At 38.1% G+C, this 8768-nt stretch overlaps 1 long non-coding RNA gene across 1 annotated transcript; it reads right to left on the bottom strand.

Annotated features, from left to right (window-relative positions):
- Window positions 1-6902: 6902 nt before the first annotated feature.
- LOC110934699 lies at window positions 6903-8408 on the bottom strand. Its single transcript, XR_002588556.2, has 3 exons — window positions 8273-8408; window positions 7561-7648; window positions 6903-7089 (listed from the first exon to the last, which is right to left on the bottom strand). It is a non-coding gene; the product is annotated as an uncharacterized LOC110934699 (long non-coding RNA).
- Between the last annotated feature and the right edge of the window lie 360 nt (window positions 8409-8768).

Below are 8768 nucleotides of genomic sequence, written 5' to 3'. Positions count from 1 at the left end.
AGCAGTTTTAGCAGGAGGGAAATACTTATATAGAAATTTTTGGGCTAGTTCATCCCAGGTGTTTACCGAACCAGCTGGGAGGGCGTTGAGCCAAGCTTTCGCTCGGTCTTTTAGTGAGAATGGAAACATACGGAGGCGGATGGCGTCGTTTGATGCTCCATTGATCCGAAAGGTATCACATATTTCTAAGAAATTAGTTATATGTAGATGGGGATCCTCGTCCGCAAGCCCGTGGAAGGTTGCGGAGTTTTGGAGCATTTGTATCAAATGCGGTCGAAGCTCGAAGTTATTGGCTTCGACATTCGGAGCATTGATAGCGGCGCCTAGATTACCTACGGTGGGCCGTAGATAATCCATAAGGGTACGTTGGTCCGCCATTGGAGGTGGATCACCCGAAACCTTCTCTTGGTTTTTGGCTTTTAACCTTTTTCTGAGAAAGCGTTCGGGTTCTTCTAATGGTTCTTTTATGTCTTTATTGGAACTGGAGCTCATACACTACGTGAGGTTGGCGTCGGGTTCCAAGTCCTGCAATAAAAACAGAAAAGAATGTTGGTCAGAAGGTTCACCACGGCCCCGTGTTGAGCGAACACGGCCCCGTGGTCGGAATTACAGTGATTGTTTTTCAGATCCCAGTTACTGGAAGTTGGACACGGCCCCGTGTTGCACCGGCACGGCCCCGTGGTCAGCCTTCTGTAACTTGAAAAACAAAAACTGCCAGTAACGATGCTGAGCACGGCCCGTGTCCGACCAGGCACGGCCCCGTGCTGAGCTCTGCAGAAGCTGAAAAACTAAAAAAAAATCCTAAAAAATTAAAGAAAAATAAAAATATGATTAGGCCGCTGATTCCTAACTTTCTTAAAATCCTTGTGTCCCCGGCAGCGGCGCCAAAAACTTGATGCGTGTGTAGTGTAATATATTTTTGATGTATATTTAAGCCCCTTTTTACACTTTTAGCCAAGTTTTAAATTTATAAAACACGATATTTACTAACACTAAACACACATATGGGCAAGTGCACCCATCGTGGACGTAGTATAGTGTTGGTAAGATACCGAGGTCGTCCAAGGACACAAGAGCTTTTAATACCGGTTTATCCTCAACGTCTAATCAAATCAAAAAGTTAGAAAAATGTTTTAAACTAAGAAAAATAAAAACTAACTAAATGCTGAAAATAAAAATAAAATAAAAACAGATAGACAAGATGAATCACTTGGATCCGACACGTGTATTAGTATAACCTTTGATTATTTTCGCACTTTTGCACTTGTTTAAGAGATTATCTTAGTTATTGTAGTAGGCCCCTCTTTTGAAGGCGACGTTACCCTCAACCCAGTAGTTTGAGTCAGCAAGGATACAATCCTAAAGGGTCGGATTATTGAAAGATAATGAATTAAGTTATTAATGCAAATTGTGGTAGGCCCCGCTTTTGGCGGTGACGTTACCCTCGGCTAAGTAGTCTGAGTCAGCAGGGATACAGTCCTAAATAGCCGGGTTATAGTATTAATAGTAGTTAACTTATGAGGGGGTCAAAGAGTTTGGATCCCCGCCATCCAATACCTATGGGCATTGAAGGAGATCCTACTAAATTTGACCCAGGTCCCAAGCAGGACCTCTAAACGCTGAACAAGGGCAAGACCCTTACCAAACCGTTCCCTTAACCCCCGACCAGGTAGCCAACATACCTCCATATAGACCGTGGAGATATGAATGGTGAAAATATTTTATTTTATATAGACAGTAAAATAATGCCAAGACACCACGGATAAACGATAAGGAAAGATCACCTTCAACATAAGTAACTAGTTATTAAAGTCATTAATACAAAACCAAATAAAAAGTGCAAAAGATTAAAAATAAAAAGTATTATACTAAACACTTATCTTCACCAAGTGATGTAAGAGACTTAGGCAAACATGGCCTTGATTGTCAAGAACTCTTACGATCAATCTTGGATCCCGAGACGACTCACACACTCTACGATGGACAATGGATGATGGTGGTGGATGATGGTGTTATGGTGGTGGTGGGTGGTGGATGAAGTGTGAGAGAGGTGGTGTGCCAAGGGATGAGAGAAAATGAAGCCAAGCTCCTCTATTTATAGGCTGAACAGAAGGCTGGACACGGCCCCGTGCCCGTCTGACATTCTCTCTCTTCATTAATTGTAATTGCGAATTACAATTAATGCGCCTGCTGTACTTTCACCACGCCCCCGTGCCCGCTGGACACGGCCCCGTGGTGGGCAATGGAAGCTTCTACTGGTTTGTCTTTTCTGCTGCTTCCTGGGCACGCCCCCGTGTTCGCTGGACACGGGGCGTGTTCAGACTCTGTTTCTTCTCCTTTGCTTTGGGAGGTGCCGTTGAGGGTCCGGGCAGTCTACTTTTGTTCCTTTTCTTGTATTTATGGTAGAATTAGTTGTCTTTTTGCTTCTTTTGTGATTTTGAGCTTATTTCATCCTGAAAATACAAAAGGAAGACAAAAACACTCTTTTTCCAACATTAGTACTTAAAAAGGGTTAGTGTTATGCCTTAATTGATGTGATTTATATGTTGCATTTTACACACATCACCCCCTTAAAAGAGGTTTCGTCCCCGAAACCTTGCTTACTTCCACGAGACCATAACCCTTTACTTACCGGTCCTTCTATGTAACACAATTCTGAGATATACTCATACATCTTTAGATTCCAAATTCTTGCCTCATGTTAGTTCCTTAGTGGCATCCATCACTACATATTTATTCATTCATTTCATTCAAAATACATACCATATCAAGAATGTACTCATACTTTATAAAAATGTCTCATTCATGAACCAATATAACCGTACGTCCTATCCTTAATTTCCTGAATCGAGCATAATACTTCCATATGTTCATTGATCATAACAACTCAATTATTTCTACTTTTATTCATATATCATGTTGGACATGCCACTCTTGCTTTCGTCGCACAAATACTCATTACAATAATCCATACTGTCACATACCCTTTTTACCCATTAGTAACAGGTCAATATGCATACTTCTTCAAACTTGTAATAATACATACATTCATATGACCCGTTTACAACAAATATAATACCTTTATCTCATCTTTTAAGATTACATTCCATACATACAATGTATAGCCTATAGTTCTTGTTTCGTTATCACAACAAAACTACCATTTCATAGTCACCCATACTTGCTTGTCCTAAGGTTAACATCATTCTACGTCTATTAATGTTATATGCTACTGGGTATACTCATGTTCGCACACTCACACGTATGTTCATACATACAGGCTTTATTCCTTTGTGCACATTCAATCCCACTTAATACATACTTACATACGTTTATATATATACACGCATACATCTATTTACAAACACCGAATACATACTTGCAACAATAACACATCTATACGTACATGTTTACATGCTTACTTATCGTTATATAATGCATCCACTCATACGTACCTTCATACATTTATTACATACATTCATACCATCCCTATCTCTCTCTACATACATACGTACATTCATGCGTATCTTCATATCTTCATACAGTCCTACTTGTATACATACATACCTCCCTACATCTCTTCAAATATACATACATTCATAGGTACCTTCATACCTTAATACATTCATACATATGGGCGTTACTGAATACTTTGAGACTGAACTAGGATTTCATTCTTTTATTGACCTCTAACCAGGTTGATTTCGTTCGTCAGCAAAATGAGCTCTCATCGTGAGCATCCTTCCATAACATATTCAACACTTTAATATGATAACATATTCATATTCATAAAACCCTTACAAGGTTCATAATTGGTTCAATTCGTAACATAACATAACTTTACCCTTTCCGAGATCAACTTCAATTCCTCATGCATTCAATGTTCTCGTACTTGCATTACATTACTTTCTCAACGGGAACACGATTAATAACGTTAATACTCAAACGTATCTAAGTCATACATTTGTACATGCTTTCACACGTGCATATATTCATACATATATATATATGCATACTTACATACATTCCTACACCTCTATGTACATGCATACATTCATACATACTCCTCGTACCTTCATGGACGATAATTCTTTCTTCATGCATACGTTCATACATTCATGCCTACTTCATACATATCCACATACGTTCATATGTTACTTCATCTCTACATTTACACATACACTCATGCATACATTCGTACTTACCTACATACGCATCTTCATACGTACATACATTTCCTACATCTCTACATACGTGTGTACAATCATACATAACCTCATACGTGCATACATTACTATGTAACTTCATACGTGCATATCTTTCATACATTACTTCATACTTGCATACGTTCATACATAACTCATACATACGTACGTACCTTCCTATACTAACGGGGGTTCGGGGGCAGCGCCCCTGAGAGAAGTGGGGTCCAAGGGGCGGCAGCCCCTGGCGGGGTCCAAGGGGCAGAGCCCCTGGCTGGGGTAGCTTGGAAAATTTTTATTTTGGGCAAAAGTCCTTTATCAAAAATGCATCAGAACTTGATTTCGGCCAAAAAGTGCATCCCCAAAATGATTACACAATGTCATATACACATTTGCTCAAATTTGACCTCCACCGTAAATTACGGTACCTACCGTAACTTACGGTGGCAACTTTGTTTACGGTGGAAACCTCCTGTCTTACGGTGCAAACATTTATCCCCAGTACCCACCGTAAATTACGGTACCCACCGTAATTTACGGTGGAACCTGCACATCAGCAGATTTTTCCGTCGTTCTTGCATACTTAAACGCGCATAACTTTTGAACCGTTTACCCGTTTAACCTCGCGTTTCTTCCTATATGACCAAAATTTGGTCCTCTTTCATATGGACTCAAAATCCCACGCCTGGATTAAGAAAATTCTTAACTTACAAGCTTTCGTCTTAATATTCATTTAAGAGTTATTTGACCCGTTCATACACTTATCAAACAAACACGTTTGTTTGATCCCAAATTCTCATGAACCCTATAATTTTAATATTGTCTATCGTACTAGGCTCATATCACGGGTTTATATACGTTCTTAAACCCGTTTTCGCTCATATATCTATTTTGACCCGTTAAGGGTATTTAAGTCTATTTTAAGTATGGATCACCTTTATTCGCTTCTAGCTTCATATTTTCACAATTCTTATCAATTGGCTTTCCACCACAACTACATTTGTGGTGGAGCTAACGTGGTGATCTATATAATCCGAGTTTTACCCCTCGGATCCTCCTATTACGGCAAAACCCAAAAGTTTATACCTTTAACCTTTACCCTTCTCAAAAGACTTACTCGTTCATAATACTTGTTTCCAAATAGCCCGTAAGGGTCGTTTACCCGCTTTGTCATTCGAGGGCGATTTGGTCAACAAATGCTCCGGTTCTTACGACAAAGACCTTAATACATAATTAACCAAAAGTCACACTTTATATCTACAATCTTATTTGTACATACCTGGCTTGGATCATGCGGTGACCCGTTTAATTACACTGCATTTTTACTTGCTAATTAATAGCAACGTAATTTCCATATGCTATTCATCCTGTGAGCATAAAACTCAACAAACGTTCATTAATCATCATCATCAATTGATCATATCATCATTAATTGACCCATTTAGTCTAAACGCCCCAAACCTTTTACATTTTAAATAAAATGGTATCGATTTACCATTCGCTCATTTGGCTCATTTCGGATTTTTAACGTATGGTTATAATCTTTAAACCTTTCTTCCATACATTTAACCCATTATCGCTTACGCCATAAGGTAGCTTTAAACATTATTTTCATTCATCCATGTAACTAAATTACGGTTTTACCCTTATTACTTATCATGGCATACCCCATAACAAAATCTTTCAAAACTCATTATACCTTCATTATTCCATGACCAAATTACCATTTTACCCTTTTTACCATCAAATATGGTTTACTGCCAGTTCTAACTTGTTCCGACCCGTATCGATTCGTGTTGGAACATCTTATTTCAAATTCACCTTATCGTACTTATCACCCATAAAACAAATAAGTATTCTACGAAATGAGCGTAAACTTTACTTACCTTGCATCGAATTATACTTTTTCCGCGAACTTGATCCGTTTGTTCCTTCTTTCCATTCTTTATAAGTTTGATCCGTATTCACCTACGCATTCAAACTTTCATTCATACCTTCCATTCTTTCCTTTCCATTCATGTTTGAATTCATTCACGAATTCAAACCTTTCACTCATACTTTCCATTCTTTTCTTTCTTTCTCATGTTCAACCCGATTCTTAAAGAATCGTTAGACCCCTTTTTCCCTCCCACACGACCCCCATCCCAGTTCGTCCGGACATACACGTGGTGTCTCTCATGGTCTCACGAGCGTCCTATGCTTTTTGCACACTGGCCAGGCGTGCAATCCACATACTAGTCTCGTGCCTTCATGAGAATTAGCACTTTATATCCAGGAACCGGTCTTAAGTTCGTGCCACACTCATATGAATCCTTCGAGGATTTCACCCTCATATATAAGGGTGCGCTACATACCGATACTTACCAAATTTAAAATTTGTGTACCTGGGGTCCATTTTCCTGACATATCACACGCCTTAGCCTTCGTACTAACTCGCAACTACAGAACGTCCTCATTTTCCAACAAGCTCACCTTTCAATATACATCATTGTTAGTAACCTCTCACATACATACTTATATTAAATCTTACCTTTCGGTCTTGATCGAGTCTCGGATTGTACAGGTCATTAGTCACAAGAGCACACGGGTTTGAGTTCAAGTACTCACTTATTTGTACTTGATTTCACTCAAACCGAGGCTCTGATACCAACTTGTAACGCCCTAAAACGCTTTAACCTAAGATTCGCAGCGGACACTACATAACTAGAAATTTCCTTCATGATATTCTTTCTTTCATTTAAATACATTAATCTCTTTTATAATTTAATGCAAAAACTAACATACATGACTCAATTAAGTGACTACGTATACACCCACATACAATCCGTGTCTTGACTCGATCTTCAACCGCGTACGCTTCTAGATGAAACATCCAAACATGTATAGCCTGCAGTCACCACATTCAAACACATTATTAGCAACCGGTGACATAATACAAAAATCTTAGCACAAGCATAATAGCGCGTCAACATTTCATGCTTTTTCTTATACTAGCCCCTTCATCCATCCACTCGATTACTCGCATCAGATTGTGGAGTCAACCTTCACATCCTTTGTTACCATGCCTATACTTCACATTAATTCTCAAGAGAAAAACGATTAGTACATTAGCTTCCATTTACATGATCATGTCCTCAAATATACATAACTCATTTTATTCATTCAAGCATAATTTCATTATGTAAGTTCCCTTTCTTACCCAAACCAAATCGAATCTTTTTCTTAACCACTTCCAACCTATTCCATTAAAACTTAACTTACTACTTGCATCAATCCATATCTTCTTACATTGCATTCAACAATAATCACATATCATAAATACATTAACAACTAAAGAGTAAGTTCGGAGTGCACTTACCTTGCGCGTCCGTATTCTCGTTCGCTTACTTGATTGAGTTTCCATAGCCCGTTAGCCTCCAAAGCTCCCATCCATCTTGACATGATTCCTATATACTCATGTCATCACATTCACATTCTTATTAGCATATATGCTCATACATATGAAAAACCATATCAAATTCACATCTAACATACGACCCACTTGAAGCATACTCCACATCATAAATTCATTTAAACAAGCATAAGGTATACTCGACATCATCCCTAGATAATCTTCACATGAACTATATCTATTTACCCATTACTTGCATACAATTTCACTTGTTGTTGTCTTTTAGACATTTCATCAAACACTTGGTGTGCGTACTACTTCCTAAGCATAATGTACAAGTGCTTTAAGCATGTTCTTCCTTATTTCATCTTATGAACTATTACATTCAAGCAAAATCTCACAATCATAATTTCCACATCAAATTTATCTATCTTAGCCTATCATACAACACCCTATACATCACAAGATCACACTATAACATCTTCAAATTCATCATGATCATCATCTTCAAACTCATGCAATGGGTTTTATTCTAAATCACCCAATTACTTAAAATTATTCATAACACAAGTTCTATTTAGTGTTTCTATCACCTCTACATGCTTAATTTCATACAAATTCATGGATTAATCATAACCCACTTCAAACAAGATCATCAAATCTGAGTTTTAAGACATACCTTATGATCCCCTTGTGAAGGTGATCGTTAATTCATGTTCGGTTGTGAATTTGGACTTCATTCCACCCTTCAATTTGAAGATTTATCAAGAACAAGGGTTTGAACCCTTGTTCTTCTTCCTGATCGTTCCACGCACACCTTGTGTGTGTGTGTGTGTGTGTTTTCCTTTAATATAATAAATCATGTTTCCCTTTTTAACGGTTTTGGTCCCTCAAATTTCGTTTCAATTAATAATGAGACTTACACTCATTATCTTGTTACTCATATACATGTCACCACTCGGTTAAATATTCCTAGTCAGCTTTAATTTTACGGTTTCGCTTTTATCCTAAACGGTATTTTACCCGATTCCTTTATATTAACCGAGTTTAAATTATCAAACCCATTTTGGGGTGTTACAACATTTGATGTGAAAAGCGAGTTCACCTCAGTCGAGTTGAATACGGATAACTAAACGGCACATTGCATACCGTCTTTTTTATCCATTTAATTACCT

Source organism: Helianthus annuus, chromosome 4, assembly GCF_002127325.2.
Source record: "Helianthus annuus cultivar XRQ/B chromosome 4, HanXRQr2.0-SUNRISE, whole genome shotgun sequence".
NCBI classification, from domain to species: domain Eukaryota; kingdom Viridiplantae; phylum Streptophyta; class Magnoliopsida; order Asterales; family Asteraceae; genus Helianthus; species Helianthus annuus.
Note: the sequence above shows the minus strand (reverse complement) of the source record. Positions and strands in the feature narration are given on the sequence as shown.